Source organism: Oncorhynchus keta, chromosome 37 (genome assembly GCF_023373465.1).
Source record: "Oncorhynchus keta strain PuntledgeMale-10-30-2019 chromosome 37, Oket_V2, whole genome shotgun sequence".
NCBI classification, from domain to species: Eukaryota; Metazoa; Chordata; class Actinopteri; order Salmoniformes; family Salmonidae; genus Oncorhynchus; species Oncorhynchus keta.
In genome coordinates, this window is record NC_068457.1 from 4,480,842 (window position 1) to 4,502,904 (window position 22,063).

Sequence of the window (22,063 nt, forward strand, 5' to 3'; positions counted from 1 at the left end):
GCCATGTTTTTTACCTCCAGGCTGTGTAAGGGAAGGGGAGTGATGGTGCTGCATCAGATGACCTGGCCTCCACAATCACCCAACCTCAACCCAATTGAGATGGTTTGGGATGAGTTGGACCGCAGAGTGAAGGAAAAGCAGCCAACATGTACTCAGCATATGTGGGAACTCCTTCAAGATTGTTGGAAAAGCATTCCAGGTGAAGCTGGTTGAGAGAATGCCAAGCGTGTGCGAAGCTGTCATCAAGGCAAAGGGTGGCTACTTTGAAGAATATAACATATATTTTGATTTGTTTAACACTTTTTTGGTTACATCAGGATTCCATGTGTGTTATTTCATAGTTTTGATGTCTTCACTATTATTCTACAATGTAGAAAATAGTAAAAATAAAGAAAAAACCTTAAATGAGCAGGTGTGTCCAAACTTTTGACTGGTACTGTATACACTACCGTTTCCAAAGTTTGGGGTCACATAGAAAAATGTCCTTGTGTTTGAAAGAAAAGCAGAGTGTCTCATTTGAGAAACATAGGCCTCATATTACCCGCAAACACCAGTCTCAACGTCAACAGTGAAGAGGCGACTCCAGTATGCTCTCGAAGGTGCAGCTGTAGGATTTTATGAGGATCTGGGGACCCATGCCAAATCTTTTCAGTCGCCTGAGGGGGAGAAGGTGTTGTCATGCCCTCTGCACGACTGTCTTGGGGTTTTTGGACCACGAACGTTTGTTGATGATGTGGACACCAAGGAACTTGAAACTGTCGATGTTAATGTGGGCCTATTCGGCCCTCCTTTTCCTGTCATCCACGATCACCTCCTTTGTCTTGCTCAATTGTTGCCACCGTATCATGCTACGGCAGTGGTGACTTCCTGAAGCATTGATGCTTTCCAGGCATCGGCACACTGCTTTGAAGTTTACAGTTTAGCAATTTGGATTTATGCCTCGTAGCTCCAGTATCAAACGTAACAGCCCTACCGAAAAGTTGACAAAACAAAAAGGAGCAAGCAGGTATGATTTTCTCTTTTGTTTTGAGCCCACGGCAAGAAGGCACCAAAGCCTACTGTGCTAACGGGTTCCCACTAGATAACACAATCACACAGTTAATGAAAAGCATGAGGTGAAGCTTGAGCTAGATATCAACGTAGCGTGACCTTCCTAGATATCGAGCTAATTCCTAGTCAAATCTCCCTCAAGTCAGTGAGTCAACACAGGAAGGAGCAATGGATGGATAGTTAATTTATTTCCAAAGCTGCAATGATGGGACACACACAGTATGGATGAATGATCAGTAGTGACGGGATATAAATAGCACTCCCACAGCAATTCTCCATAAATCTGCCCTATAATATACTAAAAAAAACAGTTGAAATGTCTATCAAAGGTATTGTCCTATAGTGGATTTAACCATTCCTACTAATTCCTTCGTTAATTAATCCATTGTTTCCACGTGTCTCATATACACTACATCATAATAAACTGTCATCCATTTTATTATCAAACTATATCAAATTAACCTGGAAAAACTACTCAATGTCCCCCTCGGGGGGTGAATAAGTATAATGCACCTAAACTAACATAACCGGGCAAAAACTGGCTGGTGTTCATGAGTTTATAAAACGTGTACTTTATACATTTGTCATAAGTTACCTGCATTGATGCGACACACAGTGTGGATGAATGATCAGTAGTCGACAGGGTAAAAAATAGCACTCCTAAAGAAGATGCATTTTCCAGTTAGCTACCAACTTGAAAGAGGGAACTTTAGCATAAAACCCACATGGAAAACTGAGATTCGGCAAGTAACATATAAAGAGGCTTATTTGACGCCAAACCAACAACAGTAGTTACTAGAACATAAATTGCTAATGTCAACTTTATACATTTCTATCCCAGGTCCAGTCAATTTTCAAATTCTCCATAAATCTGCTGTGGATTACACGGAATCCCATACCATTATAACTGAGTGTACTACACTGAGTGTAATGTAAACACACGAGCAACGCAACACTCTAAGGCACTGCATCTCCGTACTAGTGGCGTCACGACAGACCCTAATTCAAATCCAGGCTGTATCATAACAAGCCGTGATTTGGAGTCGCATAGGGCACCGCACAATTGGCCCAGCATCGTCTGGGTTAGGGTTTGCCCGGGGTAGGCCGTTAATGTAAATAAGAATTTGTCGTTAAATGACTTGCCTATTTAAATAAAGGTTAAATATATTTAAAAATGTAACTTCGTTACACTGGCATACAAACTCAGTAGCACAAAGTTGATCAAAGTTGTTGAACTGATGTTTGGTGTTAAAGCGGAAATCTGCAATTGCTACATCCATATTGTGACTTTTAAAGTATTTATTTCTAGCCATTGATTCTTGAAGAATATAACACATGCCTCATAAGCTTAGTTCAACTGTTGTACCCCATCAGAACCCCAAATAAGCTTTTTTTTACTCCAATGTCTAGGAACAATGTAAATCAACACTGTATAGCCTCAGAACATGGTTAAAACTATAATGTTGATATCCTGGATTGTCAGTCCTTGCATCCATAGGTCTGTCAGTCTGTAGTTACATTTCTCCAACCCCATAATCATCTTATTACCAAAACAGTGGAGGAATGACAGATATGTTATTATTGTTTGAACTGCAGATTGCTGGGTTGTGTTTTTTAAACAGCAACAAAATGGCTGCCCAGAGACTTGGTTTGGTAAACAGCTGAGTGATGGGGGAAGGAGAAGTGTAACCACTCTCAAAATCATAGGAAAAGCTATTGTAGAAACCGTAACCCAACACCTAGCGACCTCGTCAAGAAGTTCAGACATCTTGGCGTAACAGTTATAAGGTGTTAGCTTGACAGTCGCTGGACCCAGGTTTGAGTTCAGCTCAGGGCTCCCCCTGAATTCACTACACCATGAATACAAGGACTGGCCATCCATGATGTCATAATGATAATTTAACCAGGTTTCTAGTCTACATGGTATATTATAGAATTCATCCATGATGTCATAATTAGAGGTTGACCGATTGTGATTTTTCAACTCCGATACTGATACCGATTTATTGGAGGAGCAAAAAAGCCGCTGCTGATTAATCGGACAATTAAAAAAAAAATTGTAATAATGACAATTAAAACAATACTGAATGAACACTTATTTTAACTTAATATAATACATCAATAAAATAGATTTAGCCTCAAATAAATAATGAAACATGTTCAATTTGGTTTAAATAATACAAAAACAAAGTGTTGGAGAAGAAAGTAAAAGTGCAATAGGTGCTATGTAAGAAAGCTAACGTTTCAGTTCCTTGTTCAGAACATGAGAACATATGAAAGCTGGTGGTTCCTTTTAACATGAGTCTTCAATATTCCCAGGTAAGAAGTTGTAGGTTGTAGTTATTATAGGAATTATAGGACTATTTCCCTCTATACCATTTGTATTTCATTAACCTTTGACTATTGGATGTTCTTATAGGCACTTTAGTATTGCCAGTGTAACAGTATAGCTTCCGCCCCTCTCCTCACCCCTACCTGGGTACGAACCAGCAACACAACGACAACAGCCACCATCGAAGCAGCGTTACCCATGCAGAGCAAGGGGAACAACCACTCCAAGTCTCAGAGCGAGTGACGTTTGAAACGCTATTAGCACGCACCCCGCTAACTAGCTAGACATCTACAAGTACCTAGGTGTCTGGCTAGATGGTAAACTCTCCTTCCAGACTCATATCAAACATCTCCAATCTAAATCTAGAGTCGGGTTTCAATTCCGCAACAAAGCCTCCTTCACTCACGCCGCCAAACTTACCCTAGTAATACTGACTATCCTACTGATCCTCGACTTCGGCGATGTCATCTACAAAATAGCTTCCAATACTCTACTCAGCAAACTGGATGCAGTTTATCACAGTGCCGTCCGTTTTTTCACAAAAGCCCCATATTCCATCCACCACTGCGACCTGTCTTGTCTGCTGGCCCTCGCTACATATTCGTCGCCAAACCCACTGGCTCCAGGTCATCTATAAGTATTTGCTAGGTAAAGCTCCGCCTTAACTCAGCTCACTGGTAACCATAGCAACACCCACCCATAGCACGCACTCCAGCAGGTATATCTTACTGGTCATCCCCAAAGCCAACACCTCCTTCCAGTTCTCTGCTGCCAATGACTGGAACGAATTGCAAAAATCGCTGAAGTTGGAGACTTATATCTCCCTCACTAACTTTAAGCATCAGCTATCTGAGCAGCTTACCGATTGCTGCAGCTGTACACAGCCCATCTGTAAATAGCCCATCCAACTACCTACCTCATCCCCATGTTTTCATTTAATTTTTTTGCTCTTTTGCACACCAGTATTTCTATTTGCACATCTATCTCTCCTGTGTTAATTTGCTAAATTGTAATTACTTCACTACTATGGCCTATTTATTGCCTTACCTCCGTACTCCATTTGCACACACTATATAGATTTTTCTATTGTGTTATTGACTATTCGTTTGTTTAATCCACGTGTAACTCTGTGTTGTTTTTATCGCACTGCTTTGCATTATCTTGGCCAGGTCGCATTTGTAAATGAGAACTTGTTCTCAACTTGTCTGCCTGGTTAAATAAAGTTGAAAAAATATTGTAACTTTATTTTAGTCACATGTTCAACTATCATCAGCTGATCCAGGAAATCCTTTCCTGAATGACAGTCGCATGACAAACATCACGACATGCAACAACAACCAAAGTGCTTCTTCATTCATTACTCGGGTAAAGACAGTTATGCCGTGCTCCACGTTGGATCCAACATCCCTACTTTGGTCATAATGTGTAGAGAACTGTTCCTTGATGGATAGGCTATTGTACAATGGATAGGCTATTGTACAATGGATAGGCTATTGTACAATGGATAGGCTATTGTACAACACAGAGCTATTTTCCTTTATTTTGTTGTTAGGTGAAGTTATGGGCCAATTTGGCAAACCGTGAACAATCCCTCATTGTCAGGCTGATGGAAAAGCTAGCCAAAGAGCATTTCACTGGTTGAAGTGTTTTTTATAAGTACAAAGCGGTTGATTTGCAATGATGACACAAACATTATATTAACCAGGACATTCAAACGAGCGTTACAATTATAATCCAAAGTAGTGAGAAATGCACTCATAAGCAACCTGGAAATGGAGGTTACTCCCCTGAGTTTTCCCCGATTCACATTTAGAATACATTGTAAAAAAAACTACAATCTTTGCTCACCGTTTTTGCTCCAGGCAGATATACTACATCCATAACTATCGGTTTCCTCATTAGCAGGGAGGTGTTTCTGCAATCAAATTGTGTGTTTATCGTCCTCATGCCGCAATTTTAGCAAACACAGAAAGGGGCCTATTTTGGAGACCAAAGGTAATCTGGCACACTGCTTAGAGTTTCAACAACATGAATAACTTATTTCTAGTCTACAATCTTGGATGTTACTACTAATGTGAAAACAAGACAATATGACTATTCTTGCTCATTTTAAGACAAATGTCAAATAATCATTACATTCATTGCAGTTGTCAATTGTTGTACAACATCATAGCTACACTGTTGGCATCACTTTTACAGTGGATTTTTGCTGTTGTGGGCCTTTAACCATCTGTCTGACTTTGTTGTTCACACAGGAGAGAGACAGAACTACCGTGGATCCTCTGGGGAGCCTCAACAACATCATGATGTTGACAGGTTAGAGAAGAGTCTCTCCACACCTCAAGAAACACCGGTGTAGATCTACAAGGAAGAGATCCCACTGCTGTTCTGATTGTGGGAAATGTTTAAAATCTTCATCAGAACTTAAAATACACCTGAGAAATCACAGGGGAGAGAAACCTTACTGCTGTTCTCACTGTGGGAAGAGTTTTACTCTGTCAACCCGCCTGATATCACACACAGGAAAGAATCCTTATAGCTGTGATCAATGTGGGAACATTTGTACTAGTTCTAGCGATCTTGTTGTACACCAGAGAACACACACCGGAGTGAAATCTTATAGCTGTGATCAATGTGGGAAGAGTTTTACTACATCTAGCTATCTGACTATACACCAGCGGAGACACACAGGAGAGAAACCTTTTAGCTGTGTTCAATGTGGGAAGAGATACTCTGATAAAAGTTATCTGATCAAACAGCAGAAAATACATGTAGGAGTTGTTTCATGATATCAATGAAATCATGTCACAATGTAGAATGTTTTAACATTGTAGTAGGATTATTTTAATGATGTCACAATGTAGAATGTTTAAACATTGCAGAAGGAGTAATTTAATGATCTCACAATGTAGAACCCTAAATGTTTGCCCCCTGTTCTATTGATTTCAGCATGATATGGATATTATCCTCAGAGGGGAAATCCAGGCTCTGAAATGGAAGAGTACTATTTATGTGATTTAACAAAAAGTGACTAACACAAAAAGAGCTGTGTTACACGTACCACGTTGGTGACCCACTTGAGTCAAAATGCAACACATCAAAATGTAGCTAGCTTTTCACCACGTTGGTGACCCACTTGAATCAAGATGCAACACTTCAAAATATAGCTAGCTGTTTTCTACAAGTTGTTCTCTAACCAGTGATATACACATTATTCCCAGATTATGTGTGGTTTCTGAGCTGTTAGTTTTAACAGGACGTGGAACCTCATCTCCCTCCTTTCGCACAGTTGATTTCAACATGATATCAATGAGTGATGACAAATAAGTGTTGTGTTCCTTTGTTTAGCGACCCCTAAATTTAAATGCATCACTCCAAAATGTAGCTGACTGCCTTCTGCAGGTTGTCCTCTAACCAGTGAGGTGAAATATATCTCCCATTTCCATTTGTTTTTTTAGTTGTGTTCGTTTCAACATCACGTGCAACCTGATTTCCCCCCTAATCGATATCAGTGATTTATTGCAACTTGTCAAAACAACAGCGTTTCTGGTGCTTGTGCAGTTCATTAAGATGCTTGTTTAAGAAAAATTCAAGTAATATGATTATTGTGGCAGATGTTTGTGTATATAGCACATTTTATGTTTAGGCTTTCAATATACCACAAACTGTTTCTGCATATTGGTTATTGAGAATGGAATTTATATGTTTAAGGTATTGACTAAAGGATTCCGCCCTGAAACGTATAACTGTGTAAAGAATTAATAGACTGTAATTCTCTAATGTGTGTGCATAGGACAAATTAAGATTTTACTATTTAGCAATTCAAGTGAGACATTCAAGGAAAAGAGGAACTGTTAACAGACAACTTGTGACCACTGGGAAACTGATAACAGGAAGGAGGTCTCCCAACCCAGGGAGGGGAGAAACCGTTAGGCTTGCAGTAGATTATGTAACATGTTGCAGGATATGATAAGCGATGTATGTGTTGGAGAAGACTTGTGAACAGCATTGACAGTGTTTGCGAAGAGGGGCATTTATATGACCAAATGTGAGGTCTAAAAGGCTATGTGCTTGTATGATTTTCAGCTCTCTGAATAAAGAACTTAACCTTTTGCAGAAATTCTGGGACTTTGTCAAATTATTCTATTAACCAGGGCTTTTACAACCCCTGGGGAATTGGTCAAAGTATATAGTGAGTTTTGAGTTAATATCATTGGAACTTGAAATTCTTGTGACAGTTATTCATTTGGAAACTTGTAAGAAAAAACATGTAATTGGAAAGACATTGAAAAGAAGGCTATGCCCAACGTCCAATATGCGTTCGGTTGTAGTTGAATGTGAAAGTTTAAAATATTGTTTTGGGTCTTTTTTTTCAATGACTTTAAAACAACTTAATTTCAAGGTACTTGCAGCCTATTGTCACAGGCCGGCTCATAGCCTGTGGCAAAAATGAGGGGACACGAACAACAGGTATAGATAGGCCAATCAAAAAGGTTCTTTATTGTAAACCAAACTATTAACTTTAAACAAAGAAAAAGGAATGAGGTGTGAAAGTATCATAATATAAGGTGTATGTGAAGTGCAGGGATGCGTGAATCTGTGTGTGTGTGTGTGTGTGTGTGTGTGTGTGTGTATGACTGAGTGGAAAACTATGCAAAACTGCAAAGGAACAAACAAAACAGGATCATACCTGGAGGAGCAGAGAGAGAGAAACGAGTGATTATTGAAGCGGTTTAAATACCCTGAGCCCAGGTGACTCCAATCACGAACGACCCTCCTCTGCCTGCAGGAGGAACCGCCCCTGCACCGCAGAGGGGCCGTGACACAAAACACATGGACACAGTATAATACATTGGTCTATAATCAATTTGATTAACAATCCAGCATCACTCCAGCATTTCTTGACAACACTCATGTGCTAATTGTCTTTATTCCACTACTGAAGAAGCATGACTCAAATCACCTCATATTTCAAACATTCAGCCTTACAAAAAAGACATGTTTTATTATTCCATGCCTCACCACTAAGTGAATTATTGCCACTACATATTAGCAAAGGGGTGTACATTTGCTTTTGATATTTTATATTTACAATTCATGTAACATTAAGTAATAATTATTTATGCAACCAACTGACCATTTTTGTGTACAATTATATTGGAATTGTTATCCTGCTTTTATAATATCAGGGTTAATTCTCAGATATGCCAACCCAAATGTACTAGAGCATGACATTGGGGACTGGGCCCCGATCCAACAATATGCCTATCTAGTGAACCCTGAAAAGAGAGAGAAGCTCTGCAGTGAGGTGGAAAGTTACTACGGATATTGCAGGAGTTTCCTCTTGAAATCTGACATGTCTGTGGTAAGGACAACTTGGTTGCTGATTGTCTCAATGTTTGGAAGTCAAAAATATTTGTGTTATGCGTTAAGCCAGTGCGTTTCCATGGATCACAATTTATTTTGACACTTTTTTTCTGTATTGGAGATGAGTTTTGTTTGGACTCGTTCTAAGGGGATAAGAGTTCTAGAAGCTAGTGAGTTTTAGGAAGTTTAGGAGTTTGTCTACCTCACTTGCTTTGGCAATGTTAACACATGTTTCCCATGCCAATAAAGCCATTGAATTGAATTGAATTTAGGAAGACGAGAGTTCTAGAAGCTAGTGAGTTTTAGGTAGATGAGAGATCTAGAAGCTAATTGTTGACAGCCAGTCGACACCATGTTTATATTGTAGAAGGTGAAGCATTGTCGTTGATTATTATGTGAAATGGAAGTTGTTTTCTTTTGGTGGTAAGCAAACTTGTCCAAACTTGCTATATACACGAACATCTGCCACAATAATCATATTACTTGAATTTTTTTTTAAACAAGCACCTTTTATGAACTGCACAAGCACCAGAAACGCTGTTGTTTTGACAAGTTGCAATAAATCACTATCGATTAGGGGGGAAATCAGGTTGCATGTGATGTTGAAACGAACACAACTAAAAAAACAAATGGAAATGGGAGATATATTTCACCTCACTGGTTAGAGGACAATTTGCTTTTGCAAATTCATTCACGTCCAACTTCCACAGTACTGTCCAGTACTGATGGTTCAGTAACATCTATAAATAGATTAAAATCGTATTTGCAGCTCCCACTATATTCCAAAACCAAACTTTGGAAAATTAGGAATAACATTTTTCCTTTCAAATGTTCCAATAATGTGCAAGCTATCAGAAGGGGAGTCCCCTACTCGCCCGCTACTCGCCCGCTAATTAGTGAACCTCCACCCATAAATGGATTGATCTCTGACCTCAGCAGCGATACCAACCCTAATTATGCCATTAGTGTAAAAGCAGACAACAACGCTTTCCAAAATCAACCATCAGGCGCAGGCCTCGTAAAGGTTCTCTCCAGTCTAGCCCTGATGTCTTGCCATTAGAGATTGGCATCGGTCCAATTCCGCAGTGCACAGCTGAAGCACGAATAGGTAATGGTAGACATAAAGGGACAGGTGGAGAGAACCGGGAAACCAATGACAAATGCAGAAAATTGAACAATTCTGCTAGCTATGGAACTGCGCTTGAAAATGTAACAATTAAATGTAATTGCAAAAACGTATGACGATGAACAAGCACAAGCTCTTCAACAAAATCATCTTCTACAGGAACAAAATCATATGCTACAGGAACAACTCGATTTAGCCAAAACTAAATACGATGATTTTCATGCCAAACTAGATAAATCTGAAGAGTTATCTACAAACAGGAGAGCTCAACTTGATAAAATGCATGCAGTTTTGTTGAACGTTACTCAGAGTAACACGGTTCTACTCAAAACGCTGCAGACCAAAGACGATCAGTTAATGAACATAACCACAAAGTTGGATGACAAATCAGCAGAACTCATTGAATTCGATGACCAAATGAATGATGAGAGAACTCAGGTGATGAAGATGGAAATATTGATTTCTAAGCAAGCGGAGGAAATCTCATCACTGAATCTCTCGCTCCGTACTCAAGACCTCTATCTGCAAACCATGACATAAATTTGAGACCGAAAGGAGCAAGTGTGTACTCTAAGCGCTCAAGTGGACTCTGCAATGCAGCAGAATACCACCCGTAGGAACCATCTGGAGGAACTCCAGTCGTGCAATACGGTAGTTGAGATGAACTTCTCTTGCCCTTCGGACACTTCCGCAAGCACTGCGGCCGTCTCAGCACTTCCGATGATACACCTTCCGCTTTGTGGGGGACTGTCAACCCTTACAATGACACTAATGGCGTCAGTCCAGCAACTGACCCGATGACTCCCACTGATGAAACACTTTGCGATATCACAGACTGATATCCTCGTCTGTTTGCAGGTACCGAAGAGGTTGCCACACGCGGACGCGGTGGGGACTGATATGCCTCGACAGCCACTGAGGGTGTTGAAGCACAAACACCAGGAGATTTGGTTGAACGGTTACAGCCATTCTCATAATAACGCCGCCACTGACAACTCGTATCCTGTGTGTATTTTCTTTCCTTCTCCCCTATTCACATGGGTCGCCAATCAGAAGACACCTGCTCCTTTTCCCTTACCCAATCACATCCCCTTTCCCTTGGTTTAAAAACCCAGTCAGTTGTTTTCTCTGGAGCTCAATCTTTCTGTCTCAATCTCTCTCACTCTCTTTGCATTGAGCTCTCTTTTGTTTTTTGTTCCTACATGTCACATTTGTCTGGAATTATGTGAGTATGTATTGTTGTGCTTCATTAATGTTTGTTGGTGGGAAAAGGTGGTGCCAAGACAAGTCACCCATGGGCATACATTACCTGTAGGAAAACCTTTGTCAAATACCCTAGTTAGAACTGGGTGGACCACCCGCTGTATTATTGGTTAGTTAACTGTATTGGAGTAGGCTAGTCTAGCTTAGGGGTGTTTTTGGATATTTTATTATTTCTTTCCTTGGGTTCAGCTCAGCCCCCCCCCCATAAGCAGAGCTGTGGGAGACCACCTCAAGCCCCTGGTAGAGCTGTGGGTGGTGCTACTACTCCACCATGCCTTCAGCAGGCTGGAAAAGTGTGATTTAATGGGTGGTTGAAAAGTGATACTAAACTTACACCCTGTGCACTATTTTGACATAGTTTACATTTACATTTAAGTCATTTAGCAGACGCTCTTATCCAGAGCGACTTACAAATTGGTGCATATTATGACATCCAGTGGAACAGCCACTTGCATCTAAATCTTTTTTTTGGGGGGGGGGGGGTGAGAAGGATTCCTTGAAGAGGTGGGGTTTCAGGTGTCTCCGGAAGGTGGTGATTGACTCCGCTGTCCTGGCGTCGTGAGGGAGTTTGTTCCACCATTGGGGGGCCAGAGCAGCGAACAGTTTTGACTGGGCTGAGCGGGAACTGTACTTCCTCAGTGGTAGGGAGGCGAGCAGGCCAGAGGTGGATGAACGCAGTGCCCTTGTTTGGGTGTAGGGCCTGATCAGAGCCTGGAGGTACTGAGGTGCCGTTCCCCTCACAGCTCCGTAGGCAAGCACCATGGTCTTGTAGCGGATGCGAGCTTCAACTGGAAGCCAGTGGAGAGAGCGGAGGAGCGGGGTGACGTGAGAGAACTTGGGAAGGTTGAACACCAGACGGGCTGCGGCGTTCTGGATGAGTTGTAGGGGTTTAATGGCACAGGCAGGGAGCCCAGCCAACAGCGAGTTGCAGTAATCAAGACGGGAGATGACAAGTGCCTAGATTAGGACCTGCGCCGCTTCCTGTGTGAGGCAGGGTCGTACTCTGCGGATGTTGTAGAGCAGGGGTGTCAAAGTCAAATGGACGGAGGGCCAAATAAAAAATTTAGCTACAAGCCGAGGGCTGGACTGTTCGAATGTTCATAGAAAAATTTTTAAATGACGCATATAGTCTAGTGAACCTAATTGAACCTACTGAAAACCTAACAAATATATTCCAATATGATCAGATAAATAAAGCAATATTTTCTTATGGCTCTGTCAGTAATCTTTAATTTTCAACAGACACAAAAGACAAATTTCCTTTATATAAAAATCCCCATAACATGAACATTAAATGAAAGAAACCGGTATTCAAGGCACCATCAGTAGCCTATATTTACTTCAAAGAAAAAAACAATAATAGCAATTTTCTATCATCCACTCAACTGAAATATTTTTAAAATATAATTGGATTGAAATACAATAAAATAAAGTGCAAAAATCTATTAATCAAAAACAACACTTTGTTTAAGGAGAAGTAACATGCAGTGAAAACAAATATTAAACTTTAACTTTTAAACTTGAACTGAGTAAAAACTCTAAATATGTGATTGCACAGTAATGTTCACTTGTTTGAGGTTGAGGGTGATACTTGGTGGTGTCCCATCTTTTCCACAAGTTCATCAATGTTCGGGGTAAGGCTCTGAGCTGAGGAAATCCTCAGAATTGAGTGGAGGTGTTCAGCAGTAAGTCGACTTCTGTGTGATGTTTTGTTCAAGTTCATCAAAGAAAACAGTTGTTCACACAGGTATGTGCTGCCAAACATAGACAACGTTTGAGCAGCCTGGATGCGCAGCTGGGGCATTGTGTCGGGAGGAAACGGGCAAACTCCGCAGCACCCACTGCCGCATATTTTGCCCTCAGTGCATCATTGCATTGGAGGTCAATCAACTCCATTTGGAGGTTTGGTGGTGAGCTTTCCACGTCAACAGCAAATGGGTTACCGAGCAGTTCCAACCTGCTTTTTTGTGCTTCAAAGTCAGCAAATCGGCGTCGAAAGTCAGCGGCAAGCATACCTATTTTATCAGCCAACTGTGCGCTCGGGAACGCACTGGTAGAGAGCTTCTCTTTCATGGTCTGGCAGCTGGGAAAGTGGCTCAAATTTTCTTTCCGCATCTGCGTCTCCCACAGAGTCAGTTTGGTTTTAAATGCCTTCACTGTACTGTACATATCAGAGATGACACGATCCCGACCCTGCAGCTGCAAGTTCATTGCATTCAGATGACTCGTAATGTCACACAGAAAAGCCATTTCACACAGAAACATTTCGTCTCGGAGTTGTGTTGTGTCTTTCCCTTTGCTGTCCAAGAACAGACAAATCTCCTCACGAAGCTCGAAACATCTTTGAAGCACCTTTCCCTGGCTTAGCCATCGCACCTCTGTGTGATAAGGCAAATCACCATGCTCCGTTTCTAACTCCGTCAGAAATGCCTTGAACTGGCGGTGATTCAAACCTTTGGCTCTGATAAAGTTAACTGTGCGCGTGATGATGCTCATTACATGCTCCATTTTCAAGGCTTTACCGCACAACGCTTCCTGGTGTATGATACAATGATAAGCTGTCAGCTCACCTGTCGCGTTTTCCTCTTGCATCTTTTCCCGTATCTTCGCCACCAGTCCGCTCCTGTGTCCACACATCACAGGTGCTCCGTCGGTTGTCAAACCCACGAGTTTTTCCCAAGGCAGCTCCATCTCATTTACACATCTTGACACCTCTTCATACAAATCATGCCCCGTAGTTGTGCCATGCATAGGACGTAAAGCCAAAAACTCCTCTGTCACGCTTAGGCTGGAGTCCACTCCGCGGATGAAAATTGACAACTGGGCAATGTCAGAAATGTCGGTGCTCTCATCCACAGCCAAGGAATATGCAATGAAATCTTTTCCCTTTTTCACAAGCTGCTCTTTTAGATTGATGGACAACTGGTCTACTCTCTCGGCAATGGTGTTTCTGCTCAGACTCACATTTAAAAAGAGTTGCCTTTTTCTGGGCAAACTTCGTCACAAACTTTAATCATGCAGTTTTTGATGAAATCCCCCTCCGTAAATGGCCGGGCTGATTTAGCGATCTCTTCTGCCAAAATAAAACTGGCCTTGACAGCAGCCTGGCCTTGTGATTTGGCTTTTTTGAACAGAGCCTGTCGAGATTTGAGGCCTCGTTTTAATTCCTCTGCCTTTTGTAGCCTTTGTTCCATGTCCATATTCTTGTTTTTGTCCGCGTGTTTCGTTTCATAATGTCGTCTCAGATTATACTCTTTCAGTACCGCCACACTTTCTCCACACAGAAGACACACAGGTTTTCCAGCTACCTCCGTGAACAAATACTCCGACTCCCACCTTGTTTGAAACCCCGGTTCTCAGTGTCCACCTTCCGTTTTGCCATTTTTGATGGGTATCTGAAAGTTAATTTTACTGTGATGCTGACAACTGCTGTGCCAATAAATATTGAAATGAAGCAGCCTACTGCTCGGTGCGTCACCGTTGCATTGTGGGAAATGTAGTATTGGTGCGTGTAAAAGATCGGCGGGCTGCCGGCTTGCTGCGGTCTGCGGGCCGGTTCTAATAATAAATCAAGATCATCCCAGGGGCCGTAAAAAACCTTCTCGCGGGCCGGATGTGGCCCGCGGGCCTTGACTCTGACATATGTGTTGTAGAGCATGAACCTACAGGAACGGGACACCGCCTTGATGTTAGTTGAGAACGTCAGGGTGTTGTCCAGGATCACGCCAAGGTTCTTAGCGCTCTGGGAGGAGGACACAATGGAGTTGTCAACCGTGATGGCGAGATCATGGAACGGGCAGTCCTTCCCCGGGAGGAAGAGGAGCTCCGTCTTTCTGAGGTTCAGCTTGAGGTGGTGATCCGTCATCCACACTGATATGTCTGCCAGACATGCAGAGATGCGATTCGCCACCTGGTCATCAGAAGGGGGAAAGGAGAAGATTAATTGTGTGTCGTCTGCATAGCAATGATAGGAGAGACCATGTGAGGTTATGACAGAGCCAAGTGACTTGGTGTATAGCGAGAATAAGAGAGGGCCTAGAACAGAGCCCTGGGGGACACCAGTGGTGAGAGCGCGTGGTGAGGAGACAGATTCTCGCCACGCCACCTGGTAGGAGCGACCTGTCAGGTAGGACGCAATCCAAGCGTGGGCCGCGCCATAGATGCCCAACTCGGAGAGGGTGGAGAGGAGGATCTGATGGTTCACAGTATCGAAGGCAGCCGATAGGTCTAGAAGGATGAGAGCAGAGGAGAGAGAGTTAGCTTTAGCAGTGCGGAGCGCCTCCGTGATACAGAGAAGAGCAGTCTCAGTTGAATGACTAGTCTTGAAACCTGACTGATTTGGATCAAGAAGGTCATTCTGAGAGAGATAGCGGTAGAGCTGGCCAAGGACGGCACGCTCAAGAGTTTTGGAGAGAAAAGAGAGAAGGGATACTGGTCTGTAGTTGTTGACATCGGAGGGATCGAGTGTAGGTTTTTTCAGAAGGGGTGCAACTTGTAACGGTTTTGACTTGAGGTTATTATTTATAGGGGTGCCAGGTAGGTTGTGCCTACCAGAGAAAACATTGGTTTCTCCTTTTAGTTTGGGTGGGAATGAGTCCCATCTGGTCCGTCAAGTCTACACCAATACAAAGGACGTATGTAAAAGTCAGGATGGAAATAAACTTTTCATAAACCCTTAAAACATTGAAAAGAACTTCAAAAACAATTATATTCTGTTGCGTGGGTTGTATTAGCAACAACAATGATTACACACACACATATAATAATATCACAATGAGTTCTGGTTCCTCCAGAAATGTCCTGTACCTCGGGCCTAAAAAGAGTCCTGCCCGGTAAAGGAGTTCAGTGAACTCAAGTGACTTTTGTCACGCGATGTTTGTCCGTTCATTCCGTGTAGCGTAAACCCAGTATTAAACATACAATCAATATAACAATTACTTTACCACAGAACCTTAAAGCGGATCAACTCTTAATTAAGTCCTCAACTACCACTAACTACACAAATCACAGTATACATCACATCCAAACAAATGAAATACCGTATACAAAAAGGTGGTAGTCAGTCGGTCAGTCAGACAATCCAATCCGCCAATAGATCTCCAGCGGAGAAAGGCCACGAAGAACGGAGAGGTGTAGTCCAGGGACGCGAAGAGTGGATCCGATCCTGGGTAAACTCTCTTAGGCTACAAAACACACGTTTAACGGCAACAAAACAAACGGAATAGAGAAGCTTCGGAACTGAGGGTTGAACACATCCTCATGCACGTCTCCATCACAACCCCCTTTCGTGCAGCTGATGCTGGCTATTTAATTGGGAATTAAAGGGAAAGCGCCCTATTGGAAGGAGCTGCACTGAGACGGTTCAGAAAAATTCAGGGCCGTCACACACCCCCTCCCCTGGAAAAAGCCGACCATTGCCCTGGAAGGCACATCTTGGTCGGGGAAACCGAAAAAGGTCTCCTCATCACTTTCCTCTACAAAAATATTCATTACTTTTTGGAGCTCACGCTCCTCAGCTGAGGAGTCACAGGCCTTAAGGTGCGAGACTTCTGGGTCTGGGAATCCGAGAAAAGTATCCTCACTATCCTCTTCAAAGATATCCAGGACCTTGCGGTGGTCAGTGACCACAGTGAAGTGTCTTCCCTCCAAGTAGTACCTCCACTTTTCCAAAGCCCAGACCACTGCAAGGCACTCTTGCTCTGTTGTGGAGTAGTTCCGTTCTGCTCCATTCAATGTCCGACTGGCGAACGCTAGCACTTCTTCAGTGCCAAGTCCAGTCTGTTGGACTAGGACAGCACCAAGTCCAACATCACTTGCATCAGTGTAAACAACAAAAGGGCAATCAAAGTTGGGATGACCTAAAATGGGAGGTGTGACGAGATGTCGTTTCAGGGTTTCAAAGGAAGTCTGGCACTCTGCCGTCCATTGGAATTTCGCTCCTTTTCGCATCATCGCGTTGAGGGGTTCTGCCACCTGGGAGAAGTTCGACACAAACCGATGGTACCATCCAGCCATACCAAGGAACCGTTGAAGGGCCTTGAGTGTGGTTGGCACAGGGAAGTCTTGTACAGCCTTTGTCTTTTCAGGATCCACATGAATGCCGTCGAAAGACACAATATGGCCAAGGAACTTCAGGGAGGTTTGGCAGAAGTTGCTCTTCTTCATATTTAAGGTCAGACCAGCTTCTCTTAGCTTGTCCAACACTGCTTGAAGATCTTGAAAGTGTCTTTCTCTGTTCTGAGAGTAGATAATTATATCGTCCAGGTAGACGAAACAGATCTTCCCTTTGAGCTCACCTAACGCAATCTCCATGAGTCTTTGGAAAGTGGCAGGGGCATTCTTTAATCCAAAGGGCATCACCTTAAAGGAAAACAAGCCCTCGGCACAGACAAACGCAGTCTTGTCCTTGCTTTCCTGGTCCATCTCAACCTGCCAATAACCACTATTGAGGTCAAGGGTAGTGAACACAACAGCGCCAGACAATGACTCCAGGATCTCATGGATGGTGGGAAGAGGATAGGCATCAGTCTGGGAAACATTGTTGGTCTTCCTATAGTCCACACAAAATCTAAGACCACCAGTCTTTTTGGGATGAGGACAACAGGAGCAGCCCAGGGAGAGGAGGAACGTTCTATTATATCTTGGGTTAACATATCATTTATGAGTCCCTTTTGGATGATTAGCTTCGCTGGGGACAAACGATATGGCTTTTGCTTGATTGGCATTTCCTGTGTAAGGAATATTTTGTGCTTCAGGAGCCTGGTGCGTCCCAGCTTTGAAGTACATACATCAGCATTATTCTGCAGCTGTTCCAACAGCCTTAACTCCTCTGGCTGTTCCAGCTGAGCTCTTCTCACAGCCTGTAAAAGGAGATCGTCAGAAGGATTATCGAGGGTTAGTGGTACCGGAGCAATGGCAGAGAAGACTGCCACATTTGAACCCCAATCATGTAACTTCATAGCTTCTGATTGGAAGAAATGTTTCTCGCTCGGATTGTATGGAAACCAGTAGCAATTGTGTGCGATATCAATCTGGACACCACTGAAGTACATGAAATCAATTCCCAACACGACAGGAAAAGCAAGGTTCCTGGTTTGTAGAATAACAGAAGGAATCATATAGGAGCGGTTACACAGGCGGAACTCTACCTCACTCCATCCAAGTGGTCGTCTAGCCTCACCATCAGCCAGATAGAGTGGACCTTCTGTCCACGGCTTCAAGGTGTATTGTGGACCGTTAACCTCCTTCCACAGTTTCTCATTGAGCAGTGTGTAGGATGACCCGGTATCCAAGATGGCTCTTCCTGTCCATGGGCCTATGGACAGGGGTAACACCAGTTGGTGCGGTATTAACTGAAAGGAAGGGGATGTCGATGGGGGGCATAGGCAGTGACTCTTGGGGTTTTAGCTCTGGTTAAAGCACCCAGAGAAGGATGGTCATTGCTGCGAAGACAGTTAGGTGTGTTGGCCTGTTGTGATTTGTGGTTTCTGGAAGGGTTTACTTGATACGGTCTTGGACATGTAGCTGAAGAATGTCCCTTTTGGCTACATCTCCAACAAAACATGAGAGGGGTCTTGGCTGGAGACTCTGGCTGTTGTTGATGGTCTGTCTTGGGTAACTGTTTGGGTGTCTGTTTCTTTCTCTGGTCATATTGCTGTTGGCATTCTCTGTCCTTCTCAAACTGCTGTCCCAAGCGAACCAGTCCACCGACAGTGGTGACTCGTTCTCGGAGTTGACTGGCTAGTAGTGGGTTGATGTTCTTCAAGATCAATTTAATGACCTCTTCCTCCTCAATGCCAGGTTTCCACCTTCTGCACAGGGAGTGGTAACCGTATGCAAAGTCACGGATACTCTCTTTCTCTCCTTGTACTCGATTTCTGACTCTGTCTGCCAATTCATCTGTGTAGTCCTCAGATAGAAATGCAGAGGAAAACTTGGCCTCAAAGTCAGCCCAGGAGGTAGTGGTGAGACGTGCCACATCCCACCAGTCTCGAGCTGTTCCATGCAACACATTCCTCAATGTGGCAAGGAGTTCTTCGTCAGCCAGGGGATTGAGGGCAAGAAAGTCACGACATCTTTCTAGATACATTAGCGGATCAGAACTGTCATCTTTTTTCCCAAAGGTGGGAAATTGCAATTTAATGGGCATCGCCCCCAGATGAAGTCTACTCAAATCACCATGAACAAACGAGCTAGGAGGGATTGAGGAAGTAGAGGGGAGTGCATTATCGGACAATGAAAATGAACACCAGGATGCATGGTGGATTGCATCCTGCAAGGGGTGGCTGCAGCATGGCCTGGTCTTGGCTGTTCAGAGGTGCCAGCTTGGCCCTCAGTGGTCTGAACTGAAGTGGACACCAGGGAAACTCTGTGTAAGGAGTTGTGCCTAATGGAGGCCATGTCCACAGACACGTCATCCAACATTTTAACACAATTAGAGAGCTCTGTCTGCAAGTGGTCTACAGTGTTAACCATGGGAGAAAAACAGAATTAACGTCCTTGAGGACCTCAGTGTGGTGATGTTGCAGGCGCCATTGGAGAGTGGCAGTGAGTTGGTTTCGTTGGTAGTCAAACTGCCTGTCCATGGCACCAGTCATTTCCGTCGTCCACTCTCACTGAGCTCTGTCAGCGTGTGGGTTAGAGTGCTCAGTGAGTTTCTGAATTCCATGGCACTCTGTTGTTGCTCTTCCCTCAGACATTTGAATTTATGGTGGATAAGAGTTTGGAGATGTTGTTGAGTCCGACGAATATCAAGGATGTCACCTTGAAGTTGTAAGACTACAACCTCTGGAGATAAACCAGACAATGGAGGAAGGTTGGGTGTCAGAGGGAGGACTAGCTCAGTACTTCCACACAGATCCATGTCAATAAGTGAGTAACTGGTTAGACCTCCTGTGGCCTGTGGCTCAGGCCGAGCATTCAGATTCCCAGGGCTCTGGCCCAAATCAACTCCATTATCTCCATTCACATTATGATTTGTATTGTCAGCTTGATGGTCAGAATGGCCCTGTGTATTCCCATTGACAGGTATGACATGGATGAGCACATTATCTTGGGGTGAATCCATTGTTTTAATTCCACACAAAATATTTGCTTTGGTTAGTTCTCAATGTTGAGCTGTCCCATCTGGGGTGCCATTTTTTATGTAACGGTTTTGACTTGAGGTTATTATTTATAGGGGTGCCAGGTAGGTTGTGCCTACCAGAGAAAACATTGGTTTCTCCTTTTAGTTTGGGTGGGAATGAGTCCCATCTGGTCCGTCAAGTCTACACCAATACAAAGGACGTATGTAAAAGTCAGGATGGAAATAAACTTTTCATAAACCCTTAAAACATTGAAAAGAACTTCAAAAACAATTATATTCTGTTGCGTGGGTTGTATTAGCAACAACAATGATTACACACACACATATAATAATATCACAATGAGTTCTGGTTCCTCCAGAAATGTCCTGTACCTCGGGCCTAAAAAGAGTCCTGCCCGGTAAAGGAGTTCAGTGAACTCAAGTGACTTTTGTCACGCGATGTTTGTCCGTTCATTCCGTGTAGCGTAAACCCAGTATTAAACATACAATCAATATAACAATTACTTTACCACAGAACCTTAAAGCGGATCAACTCTTAATTAAGTCCTCAACTACCACTAACTACACAAATCACAGTATACATCACATCCAAACAAATGAAATACCGTATACAAAAAGGTGGTAGTCAGTCGGTCAGTCAGACAATCCAATCCGCCAATAGATCTCCAGCGGAGAAAGGCCACGAAGAACGGAGAGGTGTAGTCCAGGGACGCGAAGAGTGGATCCGATCCTGGGTAAACTCTCTTAGGCTACAAAACACACGTTTAACGGCAACAAAACAAACGGAATAGAGAAGCTTCGGAACTGAGGGTTGAACACATCTTCATGCACGTCTCCATCACAACCCCCCTTTCGTGCAGCTGATGCTGGCTATTTAATTGGGAATTAAAGGGAAAGCGCCCTATTGGAAGGAGCTGCACTGAGACGGTTCAGAAAAATTCAGGGCCGTCACAAACTCTCGCTCTCTTGAAGACGGGAGGGACGTAGCCAGCGGTCAGGGATGAGTTGATGAGCGAGGTGAGGTAAGGGAGAAGGTCTCCGGAAATGGTCTGGAGAAGAGAGGAGGGGATAGGGTCAAGCGGGCAGGTTGTTGGGCGGCCGGCCGTCACAAGACGCGAGATTTCATCTGGAGAGAGAGGGGAGAAAGAGGTCAGAGCATAGGGTAGGGCAGTGTGAGCAGAACCAGCGGTGTCGTTTGACTTAGCAAACGAGGATCGGATGTCGTCGACCTTCTTTTCAAAATGGTTGACGAAGTCATCTGCAGAGAGGGAGGAGGGGGGATTCAGGAGGGAGGAGAAGGTGGCAAAGAGCTTCCTAGGGTTAGAGGCAGATGCTTGGAATTTAGAATGGTAGAAAGTGGCTTTAGCAGCAGAGACAGAGGAGGAAAATGTAGAGAGGAGGGAGTGAAAGGATGCCAGGTCCGCAGGGAGGCGAGTTTTCCTCCATTTCCGCTCGGCTGCCCGGAGCCCTGTTCTGTGAGCTCGCAATGAGTCGTCGAGCCACGGAGCGGGAGGGGAGGACCGAGCCGGCCTGGAGGATAGGGGACATAGGGAGTCAAAGGATGCAGTAAGGGAGGAGAGGAGGGTTGAGGAGGCAGAATCAGGAGATAGGTTGGAGAAAGTTTGAGCAGAGGGAAGAGATGATAGGATGGAAGAGGAGAGAGTAGCGGGGGAGAGAGAGCGAAGGTTGGGACGGCGCGATACCATCCGAGTAGGGGCAGTGTGGGAAGTGTTGGGTGAGAGCGAGAGGGAAAAGGATACAAGGTAGTGGTCGGAGACTTGGAGGGGAGTTGCAATGAGGTTAGTGGAAGAACAGCATCTAGTAAAGATGAGGTCGAGCG